A 17,919-nucleotide genomic window follows, 5' to 3' on the forward strand; every position below is an offset into this window, starting at 1 on the left:
TCCCTCTTGAAAGGCAAAAGGGTTCTTGACACTGTTTATGCGACTGAGAAATTTCACTAACATCAGTCCATAATGGAGAGGAGAATACACTTTATGGACTCAATTCGAGATGAGGCCCTATTCCCATTTAAGGGCTCGAGAGAAAACCGGAAATTCCCCTTCCAAAACAAAAGGGTACTTCACTTCCCTGAAGCAACCCAAGCGAGTTACTGAGTTCCATTTCGCAATTGGAGAAGTACCCCAGCTTTCGGCTAAAACTCGAGAAACAGCACAAAATCATCCTCTCAATGCGAGATGAGAAAATTTTTCGCTGCAGAATTTCAAGAGAAATACTACATTCCCTCTTGAAAGGCAAAAGGGTACCTAACACCCTTTATGCGACTCAGAATGTTCTCTCAAACAGCCGTCCCCATTTGACAGGTGAATACACTTTATGGACTGAACTCGAGATGACCCCCTATTCCCATTTAACGGCTCGAGAGTAAATCGGAATTTCCACTTCCAACACAAAACGGGTCCTGACAATCCTTACGCAAGTCTAGCGAGTTCCTATGTCCCCATCGCAACAGGAGAATTACCCCCAGCTTCCGGCCGCAACTCGAGAAACACCACAAAAATTATCCTCTCAATGCGAGATGAGGAAATTTTGCACTGCAGAATCTCAAGAAAAATACCACATTCCATCTTGAAAGGCTAAAGGGTACTTGACACCCTTTCTGCGACTCAGAAATTTCACTTACATCCGTACCCGTTGGAGAGGAGACCACACTTTATGGACTCAATTCGAGATGAGGTCCTATTCCCATTTAACGGCTCGAGAGTAAACCGGAAATTCCCCTTCCACACAAAAGGGAACCTGACTTCCCTGAAGAAACCCGAGCGAGTTCCTGAGGTCTCCGTCGAAAATCGAGTATTACCGTTTGCTTCCCGCCGCAACTCGAGAAACAATACAAAATTATCCCCTCAATGCGAGATGAGGAAATTTTGTGCTGCAGAATCTCAAGAGAAATACCACATTCCCTCTTGAAAGGCAAAAGGGTACTTGACACCCTGTATGCGACTCAGAAAGTTCCCTCACACAGCCATTCCCATTGGACAGGAGAACACACTTCATGGACTGAATTCGAGATGAGCCCCTATTGCATTTAACGGCTCGAGACTAAACCGGAAGTTCCCCTTCCAACACCAAAGGGGACCTGACTTCCCTGAAGCAACCCGAGCGAGTTCCTGAGGTCACCGTCGCAACTCAAGCAGTACCCTCAAATTCCCGCCACAAATCGAGAAATACCACTAAATTATCCACTTAATGCGAGATGAGGAAATTTTGCACTGCAGAATCTCAAGAGAAACACCAAATTCCTTCTTCAAAGGCAAAAGTGTACTTGAAACCCTTTTTGCGACAGAAAAATTTCACTACCACAGTCCCCATTGGAGAGGAGAACACACTTTATGGACTCAATTCGAGATTAGACCCTATTGCCATTTACGGGTTCGAGATTAAACCGGAAGTTCCCCTTCCAACACAAAAGGCGAATGGCCTTTCCTGAAACAACCCGAACGAGTTCCTGAGGTCCCCGTGGCAACTCGAGATGTACCTACAGCTTCGTGCCGCAATTCGGTAAACACCACAAAATTATCCCCTCAATGCGAGATGAGGAAATTTTGCGCTCCAGAATCTCAAGAGAAATACCACATTCCCTCTTGAATGTCAAAAGGGTACTTGATACCCTTTATGCGACTCAGAAAGTTCCCTCACACAGACCTCCCCATTGGACAGGAAAACACAATTTATGGACTCAATTTGAGATGAGCCCCTATTCCCATTTAACGGCTCGAGAGTAAACCGGAAGTTCCCTTTACAACACAAAAAGAGGACCTGACTTCCCTGAAGCAACCCGGGCGAGTTCCTGAGATCCCCGTCGCAACTTGAGAAGTACCAGCAACTTTCCGCCGCAACTCGAGAAACACCACAAAATTATGCCCTCAATGCGAGATGAGGAAATTTTGCGCCGCAGAATCTCAAGTGAAATACCACATTAACTCTTGAAAGACAAAAGGGTATTTGAAACCCCTTATTCGACTCAGAAAGTTCCCTCACATAGCTGTCCTCATTGGACAAGAAAACACTCTTAAGGACTCAATTCGTGATCAGCACCTATTCCCATTTAACGGTTCGAGAGTAAATCGGAAGTTCCCCTTCCGACACAAAAGGGGACCTGACTTTCCTGAAGCAAGACGAGCAAACTCCTATGTCCAGATCGCAACAAGAGAATTACACCCAGCTTCCCGCCGCAACTAGTAAAACACCACAAAATTATCCCCTCAATGCGAGATGAAGAAATTTTGCGCTGCAGATTCTCAAGAGAAATATCACATTCCGTCTTGAAAGGCAAAAGTGTACTTGACACCCTCTATTCGACTCAGAAAGTTCCCTCACACAGCCATTCCCATTGGACAGGAGAACACACTTCATGGACTGAATTTGAGATGAGCCCCCATTGCATTTAACAGCTCGACAGTAAATCTGAAGTTCCCCTTCCGACAAAATGGGGACCTGAATTTCCTGAAGTAACCCGAGCAAGTTCCTGATATCCCTGTCGTAACTCGAGTAGTAAGTACCCTTAGCTTCCCGCCACAACTCGAGAAACAATAAAAAATTATCCCCTCAATGTGAGATGAGGAAATTTTGCGCTGTAGAATCTCAAGAGAAATACCACATTCCCTCTTGAAAGGCAAAAGTGTAATTGACACCCTTTATGCAACTGAGAAAAGTCACTAACAGTATTCCAACTGGAGAGGAGAACACATTTTATGGACTGAATTCGAGATGAGACCGTATTCCCATTTAAACGTTCAAGAGTAAACCGGAAGTTCCCCTTCCAACACAAAAGGGGACCTGACTTCCCTGAAGAAACCCGAGCGAGTTCCTGAGGTCCCCGTCGCAACTCGAGAATTACCCTCAGTTTTCACCGCAACTAGTAAAAAAAAAAAACACCACAAAATTATCCCCTCAATGCGAGATCAGGAAATTTTGCGCTGCAGAATCTCAAGAGAAATACCACATTCCCTTTTGAAAGGCAAAAGGGTACTTGACACCCTTTATGCGACTCAGAAAGTTCCCTCACACAGTCGTCCCCATTGGACAGGAGAACACTCTATATGGACTCAATTCGAGATGAGCCCCTATTCCCATTTAACGGATCGAGAGTAAATTGGAAGTTCCCCGTCCGACACAAAAGGGGACCTGACTTTCCTGAAGCAACCCGAGCAATTTCCTATGTCCCGATCTCAACTCGAGAATTAACCCAGATTCCCACCACAACTAGAAAAACACCACAAAATTATCCCATAAAGTGAGATGAGGAAATTTTGCGCTGCAGAATGTGAAGGGAAATACCACTTTCCCTATTGAAAGGCAGAAGGGTACTTGACACCTTTTATGCGACTCAGAAAGTTCCCTCACACAGCCGTCCCCATTGGACAGGAGAACACTCTTCATAGACTCGATTCGTGATGAGCCCCTATTCCCATTTAACGGTTCGAGAGAAAATCGGAAGTTCCCTTCCGACACAAAAGGGGACGTGACTTTCCTGAAGCACCCCGACCAAGTTCCTTGGTCCCCGTCGCCACTCGAGAAGTACCGCCAGGTTCCCGCCGCACCTATAGAAACACCACAAAATTATCCCCTCAATGCGAGATGAGGGAATTTTGCGCTGTACAAACTCAAGAGAAATACCACATTCCCTCTTGAAAGGCAAAAGCGTACTTGACACCCTTTATGTGAGTCAGAAATTTCACTAACATCAGTCACCGTTGGAGATGAGAACACACTTTATGGTCTCAATTCGAGATGAGGTCCTATTTCCATTTAACAGCTGGAGAGTAAACCGGAAGTTCCTTTTCCAACACAAAAGGGGACCTGACTTCCCTGAAGCAACGCGAGCGAGTTCCTGCGGTCCCCATCGCAACTCGAGTAGTACCCTAAGCTTCCCGCCGCAACTCGAGAAAAAATAAAAAATTATCCCCTCAATGTGAGATGAGGAAATTTTACGCAGAGAATCTCAAGAGAAATAGCACATTGCCTCTTGAAAGGGAAAAGGGTCTTGACACCCTCTATGCGACCCAGAAAGTTCCCGCACACATCCGTCCCCATTGGAGAGGAGAACACACTTTATGGACTCAATTCGAGATGATTCCCTATTCCCATTGAATGGCTCGAGAGTAAACCGGAAATTCCCCTTCCAAGACCAAAGGGGACCTGACTTCAATGAAGCAACCCGAGAGAGTTCCTGAGGTCCAAATCGCAACTCGAGCAGTATCCCCAGCTTTCCGCCGCAACTCGAGAAACACCACAAAATTAACCTCTCAATGCGAGATGAGGAAATTTTGCGCTGCAGAATATCAAGAGTAATACCACATTCCCTCTTGAAAGGCAAAAGTGTACTTGACACCCTTTATGCGATTCAATAATTTCACTAACATCAGTCCCCATTGGAGAGGAGAACAAAGTTTATGGATTCCATTCAAGATGAGCCCCTATTCCCATTTAACGTCTCGAGAGTAAACCGGAAGTTCCCCTTCCAACACCAAAGGGGACCTGACTTCCCTGAAGCACCCCGAGCGAGTTCCTGAGGTTCCCTTGGCAACTCGAGATGTACACAGTTTCGTGCCGCAACTCGGTAAACACCACAAAATTATCCCCTCAATGCGAGATGAGGACATTTTGTGCAGCAGAATCTCAAGAGAAATACCACATTCCCTCTTGAAAGGCAAAAGGGTACTTGACACCCTTTAAGAGACTCAGAAAGTTCCCTCACACAGTCGTCTCCATTGGACAGGAGAACACAATTTATGGACTCAATTCGAGTTGAGCCCCTATTCCCATATAATGGCTCGAGAGTAAACCGGAAGTTCCCTTCCAACATCAAAGGGGACCTGACTTCCCTGAAGCAACCCGAGCGAGTTCCTGAGGTCTCCGTCGCAACTTGAGTAGTACCTGCAGCTTTCCGCCACAACTCGAGAAACACCACAAAATTATCCGCTCAATGCGAGATGAGGAAATTTTGCGCTCAAGAATCTCAAGAGAAATACCACATTCCCTCTTGAAAGGCAAAAGGGTACTTGAAACCCCTTATGCGACTCAGAAAGTTCCCTCACACAGCTGTCCCCATTGGACAGGAGAACACTCTATATGGACTCAATTCGAGATGAGCCCCTATTCCCATTTAACGGATCGAGAGTAAATCGGAAGTTCCCCTTCCGACACAAAAGGGCACCTGACTTTCCTGAAGCAACCCGAGCAAGTTCATATGTCCAGATCTCAACTCGAGAATTACCCCCAGCTTCCCACCACAACTAGAGAAACACCACAAAATTATCCCCTCAATGTGAGATGAGGAAATTTTGCGCTGCAGAATGTTAAGGGAAATACCACTTTCCCTATTGAAAGGCAAAAGGGTACTTGACACCTTTTATGCGACTCAGAAAGTTCCCTCACACAGCCGTCCCCATTGGACAGGAGAACACTCTTCATAGACTCGATTCGTGATGAGCCCCTATTCCCATTTAACGGTTCGAGAGAAAATCAGAAGTTCCCCTTCCGACACAAAAGGGGACGTGACTTTCCTGAAGCAACCCGACCAAGTTCCTTGGTCCCCGTCGCCACTCGAGATGTACCGCCAGATTCCCGCCGCACCTATAGAAACACCACAAAATTATCCCCTCAATGCGAGATGAGGGAATTTTGCGCTGTACAAACTCAAGAGAAATACCACATTCCCTCTTGAAAGGCAAAAGCGTACTTTACACCCTTTATGCGACTCAGAAATTTCACTAACATCAGTCACCGTTGGAGATGAGAACACACTTTATGGTCTCAATTCGACATGAGGTCCTATTACCATTTAACAGCTGGAGAGTAATCCGGAAGTTCCTTTTCCAACACAAAAGGGGACCTGACTTCCCTGAAGCAACGCGAGCGAGTTCCTGCGGTCCCCATCGCAACTCGAGTAGTAACCTAAGCTTCCCGCCGCAACTCGAGAAAAAATAAAAAATTATTCCCTCAATGCGAGATGAGGAAATTTTACGCGGAGAATCTCAAGAGCAATAGCACATTGCCTCTTGAAAGGGAAAGGGTCTTGACACCCTCTATGCGACCCAGAAAGTTCCCGCACACATCCGTCCCCATTGGAGAGGAGAACACACTTTATGGACTCAATTCGAGATGATTCCCTATTCCCATTTAATGGGTTGAGGGTAAACTGGAAATTCCCCTTCCAAGACCAAAGGGGACCTGACTTCAATGAAGTAACCCGAGCGAGTTCCTGAAGTCCAAATCGCAACTCGAGCAGGATCCCCAGCTTTCCGCCACAACTCGAGACACAACACAAAATTATTCCCTCAATGCGAGATGAGGAAATTTTTTGCTGCAGAATATCAAGAGTAATACCACATTCCCTCTTGAAAGGCAAAAGTGTACTTGACACCCTTTATGCGATTCAATAATTTCACTAACATCAGTCCCCATTGGAGAGGAGAACAAAATTTATGGACTCCATTCGAGATAAGCCCCTATTCCCATTTAACGGCTCAAGAGTAAACCGGAAGTTCCCCTTCCAACACAAAAGGGGACCTGACTTCCCTGAAGCAACCCGAGCGAGTTCCTGAGGTCCCCGTCGCAACTCGAGCAGTACCCGTACTTTCCCGCCACAAATCGAGAAACACCACAAAATTATCCCCTCAATGCGAGATGAGGAAATTTTGCGCTTCAGAATCTCAAGAGAAATACCACATTCCCACTTCAAAGGCGAAAGTGTACTTGAAACCCTTTATGCGACTGAGAAATTTCACTAACAACAGTCCCCATTGGAGAGGAGAACACACTTTATGGACTCAATTCGAGATTAGCCCCTATTCTACTTCCAACACAAAGGCGACCTGACTTCCGTGAAACAACCCGAGCGAGTTCCTGAAGTCCCCTTGGCAACTCGAGATGTAGGCACAGTTTCGTGCCGCAACTCGGTAAACACCAAAAAATTATCCCCTCCATGCGAATTGAGGAAATTTTGTGCTGCAGAATCTCAAGAGAAATATCACATTCCACCTTGAGAGTCAAAAGTGTACTTGACACATTCTATTCGACTCAGAAAGTTCCCTCACACAGCCTTTCCCATTGGACAGGAGAATACACTTCATGGACTGAATTCGAGATGAGCCCCCATTGCATTTAATGGCTCGACAGTAAATCTGAAGTTCCCCTTCAGACAAAAAAGGGGACCTGATTTTCCTGAAGCAACCCGAGCAAGTTCCTGATGTCCCTGTCGCAATTCGAGTACTAAGTACCCTTAGCTTCCCGCCGCAAATCTAGAAACAATAAAAAATCATCCCCTCAATGTGAGATGAGGAAATTTTGCACTGCAGAATCTGAAGAGAAATACCACATTCCCTCTTGAAAGGCAAAAGGGTATTTGACACCCTTTATGCGACTGAGAAAAGTCACTAACAGTATTCCAATTGGGGAGGACAACACATTATATGGAATGAATTCTAGATGAGACCCTATTCCCATTTAAAGGTTCATGAGTAATCCGGAAGTTCCCCTTCCAACACAAAAGGGGACCTGACTTCCCTGAGGAAACCCGAGCGAGTTCCTGAGGTCCCGGTCGAAACTCGAGAATTACCCCCAGCTTCCCCCCGCAACTAGTAAAATACCACAAAATTATCCCCTCAATGGGAGATGAGGAAATTTTGTGCAGCAGAATCTCAAGAGAAATACCACATTCCCTCTTGAAAGGCAAAAGGGTACTTGACACCCTTTATGCGACTCAGAAAGTTCCCTCACACAGTCGTCCCCATTGGACAGGAGAACACAATTTATGGACTCAATTCGAGATGAGCCCCTACTCACGTTTAACGGCTCGAGAGTAAACCGGAATTTCCCTTCGAACACAAAAGGGGACCTGACTTCCCTGAAGCAACCCGAGCGAGTCCTTGAGGTCTCTGTCGCAACTTGAGAAGTACCAGCAGCTTTCCGCCGCAACTCGAGAAACACCACAAAATTTTCCCCTCAATGCGAGATGGGGACATTTTGCGCAGCAGAATCTCAAGAGAAATACCACATTCCCTCTTGAAAGGCAAAAGGGTACTGCATACCCTTTATGCGACTCAGAAAGTTCCCTCACACAGCCCTCCCCATTGGACTGGAGAACAGACTTTATGGACTCAATTCGAGATGAGCCCCTATTCCCATTTAAAAGCTCGAACGAAAACCGGAAGTTCCCCTTCCAACACAAAAGGGAACCTGACTTCCCTGAAGCAACCCGAGAGAGTTTCTGAGGTCCGTTCGCAACTCGAGCCGTACCCCAAGATTCCCGCTGCAACACGAGAAACACCACAAAATTATCCTCTCAATGCGAGATGAGGAAATTTTTCTCTGGAAAATCTCAAGAGAAATACTACATTCCCTCTTGAAAGGCAAAAGGGTACTTAACACCCTTTATGCGACTCAGAATGTTCTCTCAAACAGCCGTCCCCATTGGACAGGTGAGTACACTTTATGGACTCAATTCGAGATGAGCCCCTATTCCCATTTAATGGCTCGAGAGTAAATCGGAATTTCCCCTTCCGACACAAAACGGGTCCTGACATTCCTGACGCAAGCCGAGCGAGTTCCTATGTCCCCATCGCAACTGGAGAATTACCCCCAGCTTCCGGCCGCAACTCGATAAACACCACAAAATTATCCTGTCAATGCGAGATGAGGAAATTTTGCGCTGCAGTATCTCAAGAAAAATAACACATTCCCTCTTGAAAGGCTAAAGGGTACTTGACTCCCTTTCTGCGACTCAGAAATTTCATTTACATCCGTACCCAATAGAGAGGAGACCACACTTTATGGACTCAATTCGAGATGAGGTCCTATTCCCATTTAACGGCTCGAGAGTAAACCGGAAGTTCCCCTTCCACAGAAAAGGGAAGCTGACTTCCCTGAAGCACCCCGAGCGAGTTGCTGAGGTCTCCATCGAAAATCGAGTATTACCCTTTGCTTCCCGCCGCAAATCGAGAAACAATACAAAATTATCCCCTTAATGCGAGATGAGGAAATTTTGTGCTGCATAATCTCAAGAGAAATACCACGTTCCCTCTTGAAAGGCAAAAGGGTACTTGACACCCTGTATGCGACTCAGAAAGTTCCCTCACACAGCCATTCCCATTGGACAGGAGAACACACTTCAGTGACTGAATTTGAGATGAGCCCCTATTGCATTTAACGGCTCGAGAGTAAACCGGAAGTTCCCCTTCCAACACCAAAGGGGACCTGACATCCCTGAAGAAACCCGAGCGATTTCCTGAGGTCGCCGTCGCAAGTCGAGAAGTACCCCCACCTTGCCGCAACTCGAGATACACCACAAAATTATCCCCTCAATGCGAGATGAGGACATTTTCCGATGCAGAATCTGAAGAGAAATACCACATTCCCTCTTGAAAGGCAAAAGGGTACTTGACACCCTTTATGCAACTGAGAAAAGTCACTAACAGTATTCCAATTGGAGAAGAGATCACACTTTATGGACTGAATTAGAAATGAGACCTATTCCCATTTAACGGTTCGAGAATAAACTGGGAGTTCCCCTTCCAACACAAAAGCGGACCTGACTTCCCTGAAGAAACCCGGGAGAGTTCCTGAGGTCCCCATCGCACCTCGAGAAGTACCCCCTTCTTCCCACTGCAACTCGAGAAACACCACAAAATTATCCCTTCAATGCCAGATGAGGAAATTTTGTGCTATAGAATCTCAAGAGAAATATCATATTCCCTCTTGAAAGGCAAAAGGGTACTTGAAACCGTTTATGAGACTCAGAAAGTTCCCTCACACAGCCGTCCCCATTGGACAGGAAATCACACTTTAAGGACTCAATTCGAGATGAGCCCCTATTCCCATTTAAAGGCTCGAGAGTAAACCGGAAGTTCCCCTTCAACACAAAAGGAGACCTGACTTCCCTGAAGCAACCTGAGCGAGTTCCTGAGGTTCCCGTCGCAACTCGAGAAGTACCCCCAGCTTCCCGCTGCAACTCGAGAAACACCACAAAATTATGCCCTCAATGCCCAATGAGGAAATTTTATGCTGCAGAATATCAAGAGAAATAACACATTCCCTCTTGAAAGGCAAAAGGATACTTGACACCCTTTATGCGACTCAGAAATTTCACTTACATCAGTCACTGTTGGAGAGGAGAACACACTTTATTGACTCAATTGGAGATGAGGCCCTATTCCCATTTATCGGCTCGAAAGTAAACCGGAAGTTCCCCTTCCAACGCAAAAGGGGACCTGAAGGCCCTGAAACAACCCGAGGGAGTTCCTGAGGTCCACATCACAACTCGAGCAGTACCCCCAGCTTACCACTGCAACTCGAGAATCACCACAAAATTATCCTCTCAATGTAAGATGAGGAAATTTTGCAATGCAGAATATAAAGAGTAATACCACTTTCCCTCTTGAAAGGCAAAAGGGTACTTGACATTCTTTATGTGATTCAATAATTTCACTAACATCAGTCCCCATTGGAGAGGAGAACAAAATTTATGGACTCCATTCGAGATGAGCCCCTGTTCCCATTTAACGGCACGAGAGTAAACCGCAAGTTCCCCTTCCAACATCTAAGGGGAGCTGACTTCCCTGAAGCAACCCGAGCGAGTTCCTGAGGTCCCCAGCGCAACTAGAGCAGTACCCTCAAATTCCCGGAACAAAGTGAGAAATACCACAAAATTATCCACTTAATGCGAGATGAGGAAATTTTGCACTGCAGAATCTCAAGAGAAATACCACATTCCTTCTTCAAAGGCAAAAGTGTACTTGAAACCCTTTTTGCGACTGATAAATTTCACTAACACTCCCAATTGGAGAGGAGAACACACTTTATGGACTCAATTCGAGATTAGACCCTATTGCCACTTACGGGTTCGAGATTAAACAGGAAGTTCCCTTTCCAACACAAAAGGCGACCTGCCTTCCCTGAAATAACCCGAGCGAGTTCCTGAGGTCCCCATGGCAACTCGAGATGTACCCACAGCTTCGTGCCGCAATTCGGTAAACACCACAAAATTATCCCCTCAATGCGAGATGAGGACATTTTGCGCTCCAGAATCTCAAGAGAAATACCACCTTCCCTCTTGAAAGGCCAAAGGGTACTTGATACCCTTTATGCAACTCAGAAAGTTCCCTCACACAGACCTCCCCATTGGACAGGAAAACACAATTTATGGACTCAATTCGAGATGAGCCCCTATTCCCATTTAACGGCTCGAGAGTAAACCGGAAGTTCCCTTCCAACACAAAAGGGGACCTGACTTCCCTGAAGCAACCCGAGCGAGTTCCTGAGGTCCGGTCGCAACTCAAGCAGTACCCCAAACTTCCTGCTGCAACACGAGATACACCACAAAATTATCCCCTCAATGCGACATGAGGAAATTTTGCGCTGCAGAATTTCAAGAGAAATACTACATTCCCTCTTGAAAGCCAAAATGGTACTTGACACCCTTTATGCGACTCAGAATGTTCCCTCAACCAGCCGTCCCCATTGGACAGGAGAATATACTTTATGGACTCAATTCGAGATGAGCCCCTATTCCCATGTAAGGGCTCGAGAGTAAACCGGAAGTTCCCTTCCAACACAAAAGTTGACCTGACTTCCCTGAAGCAACCCGAGCAAGTTCCTATGTCCCGATCTCAACTCGAGAATTACCCCCAGCTTCCCGCCGCAACTAGTAAAACACCACAAAATTATCCCCTCAATGCGAGATGACGAAATTTTGCACTGCAGATTCTCAAGAGAAATACGACATTCCCTCTTGAAAGGCAAAAGGGTACTTGACACCCAGTATGCGACTCAGAAAGTTCCCTCACACAACCATTCCCATTGGACAGGAGAACACACTTCATGGACTGAATTCGAGATGAGCACCTATTGCACTTAACGGCTCGAGAGTAAATCCTAAGTTCCCCTCCGACACAAAAGGGGACCTGACTTTCCTGAAGCAACCCGAGCAATTTCCTAGGTCCCGGTCGAAACTCGAGAAATACCTCCATCTTCCCGCCACACCTGGTGAAACACCACAAAATTATCCCCTCAATGCTAGATGAGGAAATTTTTCACTGGAGAATCTCAAGAGAAACACCACATTCCCTCTTGAAAGGCAAAAGGGTACTTGACACCCTTTATGCGACTCAGAAATTGCACTAACATCAGTCACAGTTGGAGAGGAGAACACACTTTATGGACTCAATTAGAGATGAGCCCCTATTCCCATTTAACGGCTCGACAGTAAACCGGAAGTTCCCCTTCCATCACCCAAGGGGACCTGACTTCCCTGAAGTAACCCGAGCGAGTTCCTGAGGTTCCCGTCCCAACTAGAACAGTACCCCCAAATTCCCGCCACAAATCGAGAAACACCACAAAATTATCCCCTCAATGCGAGATGAGGAAATTTTGCACAGCAGAATCTCAAGAGAAATACCACATTCCCTCTTGAAAGGCAAAAGGGTACTTGACACCCTTTATGCGACTCAGAAAGTTCCCTCACACAGCCCTCCCCATTGGACAGGAGAACACACTTTTTGGAATCAATTCGAGATGAGCCCCTATTCCCATTTAACGGCTCAAGAGTAAACAGGAATTTCCCCTTCCAACACCAAAGGTAACCTGAATTCCCTGAAGCAACACGAGCGAGTTCCTGAGGTCCACGTCGTAACTCGAGAAGTACCCCCATCTTCACGCCACAACTCCAGAAACACCACCAAATTGTCCCCTCAATGCGAGATGAGGAAATTTTGCGCTGCAGAATCTCAAGAGAAATACCACATTCCCTCTTGAAAGGCAAAAGTGTACATGACACCCTTTCTTCGACTCAGAAATTTCGCTGACATCATTCCCCATTGGAGATGAGAACACACTTTATGGACTCAATTCGAGATGAGGCCCTATTACCATTTAACGGCTCAAGAGAAAATCGGAAGTTCCCCTTCCAATACCAAAGGGGACCTGACTTCCCTGAATCAACCCCAGAGATTTCCTGAGGTCCCCGTCGCAACTCGAGTAGTACACTTAGCTTCCCGCCGCAACTCGAGAACAGTAAAAAATTATCCCCTCAATGTGAGATGAGGAAATATTCACTGGAGAATCTCAAGAGAAATACCACATTCCCTATTGAAAGGCAAAAGGGTACTTGACACCCTTTATGCAATTCAGAAAGTTCCCTCACACAGCTGTCCCCATTGGACAGGAGAACACACTTTATGGACTCAAATCGAGAAGAGGCAATATTACCAAATAACGGCTCGAGAGTAAACCGGAAGTTCCCTTTTCAATACCAAAGGGGACCTTACTTCCCATAAGCAACCCGAGCGAGTTCCTGAGATTTCCGTGGCAACTCCAGAAGTACCCGCAAGTTCCCTTGGCAACTGGAGAAACAACACAAAATTTTCCCCTCAATGCGAGATGAGGAAATTTTTCGCTGCAGAATCTCAAGAAAAATATCACATTCCCTCTTGAATGGCAGAAGAGTACTTGACACCCTTTATGCGACTCAGAACGTTCCCTCACACAACCGTCGCCATTGGAATGGAGAACACACTTTATTTACTCAATTTGAGATGAGGCCCTATTCCCATTTAACGGCTCGAGAGTAAACCGGAAGTTCCCCTTCCAACACAAAAGGGGACCTTCCTTCCCTGAAGAAACCCAAGTGAGTTCCTGAGGTCCCGGTCACAACTCGAGATGTACCCCCAGCTTCCCGCTGCAACTCGAGTAACACCAGATAATTATCCCCTCAATGCGAGATGAGGAAATTTTACGCTGCAGAATATTAAGAGAAATACCACATTTCCTCTTGAAAGGCAAAAGGGTACTTGACACCCTTTATGCCATTCAGATATTTCCCTCACACAGCTGTCCCCATTGGACAGGAGAACATATTTTATGGACTCAAATCTAGAAGAGGCAATATTCCCAAATAACGGCTCGAGAGTAAACCAGAAGTTCCCCTTCCAATACCAAAGGGGACCTGACTTCCCAGAAGCAACCCAAGCGAGTTCCTGAGATTTCCGTGGCAACTCGAGAAGTACCCGCAACTTCCTTTCGCAACTGGAGAAACAACTCAAAATTATCCCCTCAATGCGAGATGAGGAAATTTTGCGCTGCAGAATCTCAAGAAAAATATCACATTCCCTCTTGAATGGCAGAAGAGTACTTGACACCCTTTATGCGACTCAGAAAGTTCCTTCACACAGCCGTCGCCATTGGAATGGAGAACACACTTTATGGACTCAATTCGAGATGAGGCCCTATTCCCATTTAATGGATTGAGAGTAAACTGGAAGTTCCCCTTCCCACACAAAAGCGGACCTTTCTTCCCTGAAGAAACCCAAGCGAGTTCCTGAGGTCCCGGTCACAACTCGAATATTACCCCCAGCTTCCCAGTGCAACTCGAGTAACACCAAAAAATTATCCCCTCAATGCGAAATGAGGAAATTTTACGCTGCAGAATCTCAAGAGAAATACCACATTCCCTTGACACACTTTATGCGACTCAGAAATTGCACTAACATCAGTCCCCATTGGAGAGGAGAACACATTTTATGGACTCAATTCGAGATGAGGCCCTATTCCCAATTAACCGCTCAAGAGTAAACCGAAAGTTCCTCTTCAAACACAAAAGGGGAACTATCTTCCCTGAAGCAACACAAGCGAGTTCCTAAGGTCCCTGTCGCAACTCAAGAAGTACCCCCAGCTTCCTGCCGCAACTCGAGAAACACCACAAAATTATCCCCTCAATGCGAGATGAGGAAATTTTGCACTGCAGAATCTGAAGAGAAATACCACATTGCCTCTTGAAAGGCAAAAGTGTACTTGACACCCTTTATGTGACTCAGAAAGTTTCCTCACACAGCCGTCTCCATTGGACAGGAGAACACACTTTATGGACTCAATTCGAGATGAGGACCATTCCCATTTGACGGCTCGAAAGTAAACCGGAAGTTCCTTTTCCAACACAAAAGGTGACCTGACTTCCCTGAGGCAACGCTTGCGAGTACCTGAGGAACCTGTCGCAACTGCAAATGTACTCCCAGCTTCCTGTCGCAACTCGAGAAACACTACAACAATATTCACCCATTGCGAGATGACGAAATTTTGCGCTGAAGTATCTATCCCTCATTCCCGCTTGAAAAGCAAAACCGTACTTGAAACCCTTTATGCGATTCAGAACGTTCCCTCACACAGCTGTCCCTATGGAGAGGAGAACATACTTTATGGACGCAAACCGAGAAGAGGCCCTCTTCCCATTTAACAGCTCGAGCGTAATCACGAAGTTCCCCTTCCAACACAAAAGTGGAAATGCCTTCCCTGAATCAACCCGAGGGAGTTCCTGAGATACACGTCGCAACTCCAGAAGTATCCCCAGCTTCCCGCGGAATCTCGTGAAACACCACAAAATTATCCCTTCAATGCGAGATGAGGAAATTTTGCATTGCTGAATCTCAAGAGAAATCCCACATTCCCTCTTGAAAGGCAAAAGGGTACTTGACACCCTTTATGCGACTCAGGAAGTTCCCTCACACAGTCGTCCCCATTGGAGAAGAGAACACACTTTATGGATTCAACTCGAGAAGAGCCCCTATTCTCATTTAATGGCTAGAGAGTAATCTGGAAGTTCCCCTTCCAGCACAAAAGGGGACCTGATTCTCCTGAAGCAACTCGAGCGAGTTCCTGAGGTCCCCGTCGCAACTCGAGAAGTACACCTAGCTACCAGCCGAAATTCAAGAAACACCACAGAATTATCCCCTCAATGCCAGGTGAGGAAATTTTGCGCTGCAGTGTCTCAAAAGAAATCCCACATTACCGCTTGAAAGGCAAAAGGGTAATGGACACCCTTTATGCCACACAGAATTTTCCCTGACACAGCAGTCCCCTTGGAGAGGACAACTCATTTATGGTCACAATTCAAGAAGAGACCCTATTCCCAGTTAAGGGCTAGAGAGTAATCCCGAAGGTCCCCTTCCAACACAAAAGGGGACATGACTTCCCTGAAGCAACCCAAGCGAGTTCCTGAAGTCACCGTCGCAACTCGAGAAGTACTCCCACTTTTCCGCCGCAACTCGAGAAACACTAGAAAATTATTCGCTCATTGCGAAATGAGGTAATTTTGCGCTGCAGAATCTCAAGAGAAATCCCACATTCCCACTTGAAAGGCAAAAGTGTACTTGACACCCTTTATGCAACTCAGAAAGTTCCCTCATACAGCCGTGCCTATTGGAGAGGAGAACACACTTTATGGAATCAATTCGAGAAGAGGCCCTATTCCCATTTAACGGCTCGAGAGTAATCCCAAAGTTTCCCTTCCAACACAAAACGGGACCTGACTTCCCTGAAACAACCCAATCGATTTCCTGTGTTCCCGATCGCAACTCGAGTATTACCCCCAGCTTCCGATCACAACTCAAGAAATACCGCAAAATTATAACCTCAATGAGAGATGAGGTAATTCTGCACTGCACAATCTCCAGAGAAATCCCACATTCCTGCTTGAAAGGCAAAAAGGAACTTGACACAGTTTAGCGACTCAGAAGGTTCCCTCACACAGCTGTCCCTATTGTAGATGAAAATATACTTTATGGACTCAACAAGAGAAGAGGTCCTATTCACATTAACGGCTCCAGAGTAATCCCGAAATACCCCTTCCAACACAAAAGGGGACCTGACTTTGCTGAAGCAACGCGAACGAGTTTCTGAGGTCCCCGTCACAACTGGAGAAGTACCCCCAGCTTCCCGCCGCAACTCGAGAAACACTTGAAAATAATTCACTAATTGCAAAATGAGGAAATTTTGCACTGCAGTATCTCAAGAGAAATCCCACATTCCTGCTTGTAAGGCAAACGGGTACTTGACTCCCTTTATGCGATTCAGAAACTTCCCTCACACAGCAGTCCCCATTGGAGAGGAGAACACACTTTATGGACTCAACCAGAGAAGAGGCCCTATTCCCATTTAACAACTGGAGAGTAATCCCGAAGTTCCCCTTCCACAAAAAATGGGACCTGACTTCCCTGAAGAAACCCGCGCGAGTACCTGAGGTCGCCATCACAACTCAAGATGTACCACCAGATTCCCGCCGAACGTCGAGAAACACTACAAAATTATCCCCTCAATGCGAGATGAGGAAATTTTCCGCTGCAGAATCTCAAGAGAAATCCCAAATTCCCACTTGAAAGGCAATAGGGTACTTGACACCCTTCATGCGACTCAGAAAATTCCCTCAGAGAGCCATCCCCATTGGAGAGGAGAACACACTTTATGGAATCAAGCCGATTAGAGGCCCTATTCGCATTTAAAGCCTCGAGAGTAATCACGAAGTTCCCCTTCTAACAAAAAAGGGTACCTGCCTTCCCTGAAGCAACCCGAGCGAGTTCCTGAGGTTCCCGTCACAACTCGAGAAGTACCATCAGCTTCCCGCTGGAACTCGAGAAACACCACAAAATTATCCCCTCAATGCTAGATGAGGAAATTTTGCGCTGCAGAATCTCAAGAGAAATCCCACATTCACGATTGAAAGGCAAAAGTGTACTTGACACCCTTTATGCGACTCAGAAAGTTCCCTCACACAGCCGTCCCCAATGGAGAGGAGAACACACTTTATGGACTCAACTCGAGAAGAGGCCCTATTCCCATTTAACGGCTCAGCTCGAGAGTAATCCCGAAGTTCCCCTTCCAACACAAAAGGGGACCTGACTTCCCTGAAGCAACATGAGCAAGTTCCTGAGGTGCCCGTCTCAACTCGGAAATTATCCCCAGCTTCACGGGCAACTCGAGAAACACCTCAAAATTATCCCCTCAAAGCGAGATGAGGAAATTTTGCACTGCAGAAT

Source organism: Moschus berezovskii, chromosome 3, assembly GCF_049115385.1.
Source record: "Moschus berezovskii isolate FMDL1 chromosome 3, NW_MosBer_1.0, whole genome shotgun sequence".
NCBI lineage: Eukaryota > Metazoa > Chordata > Mammalia > Artiodactyla > Moschidae > Moschus > Moschus berezovskii.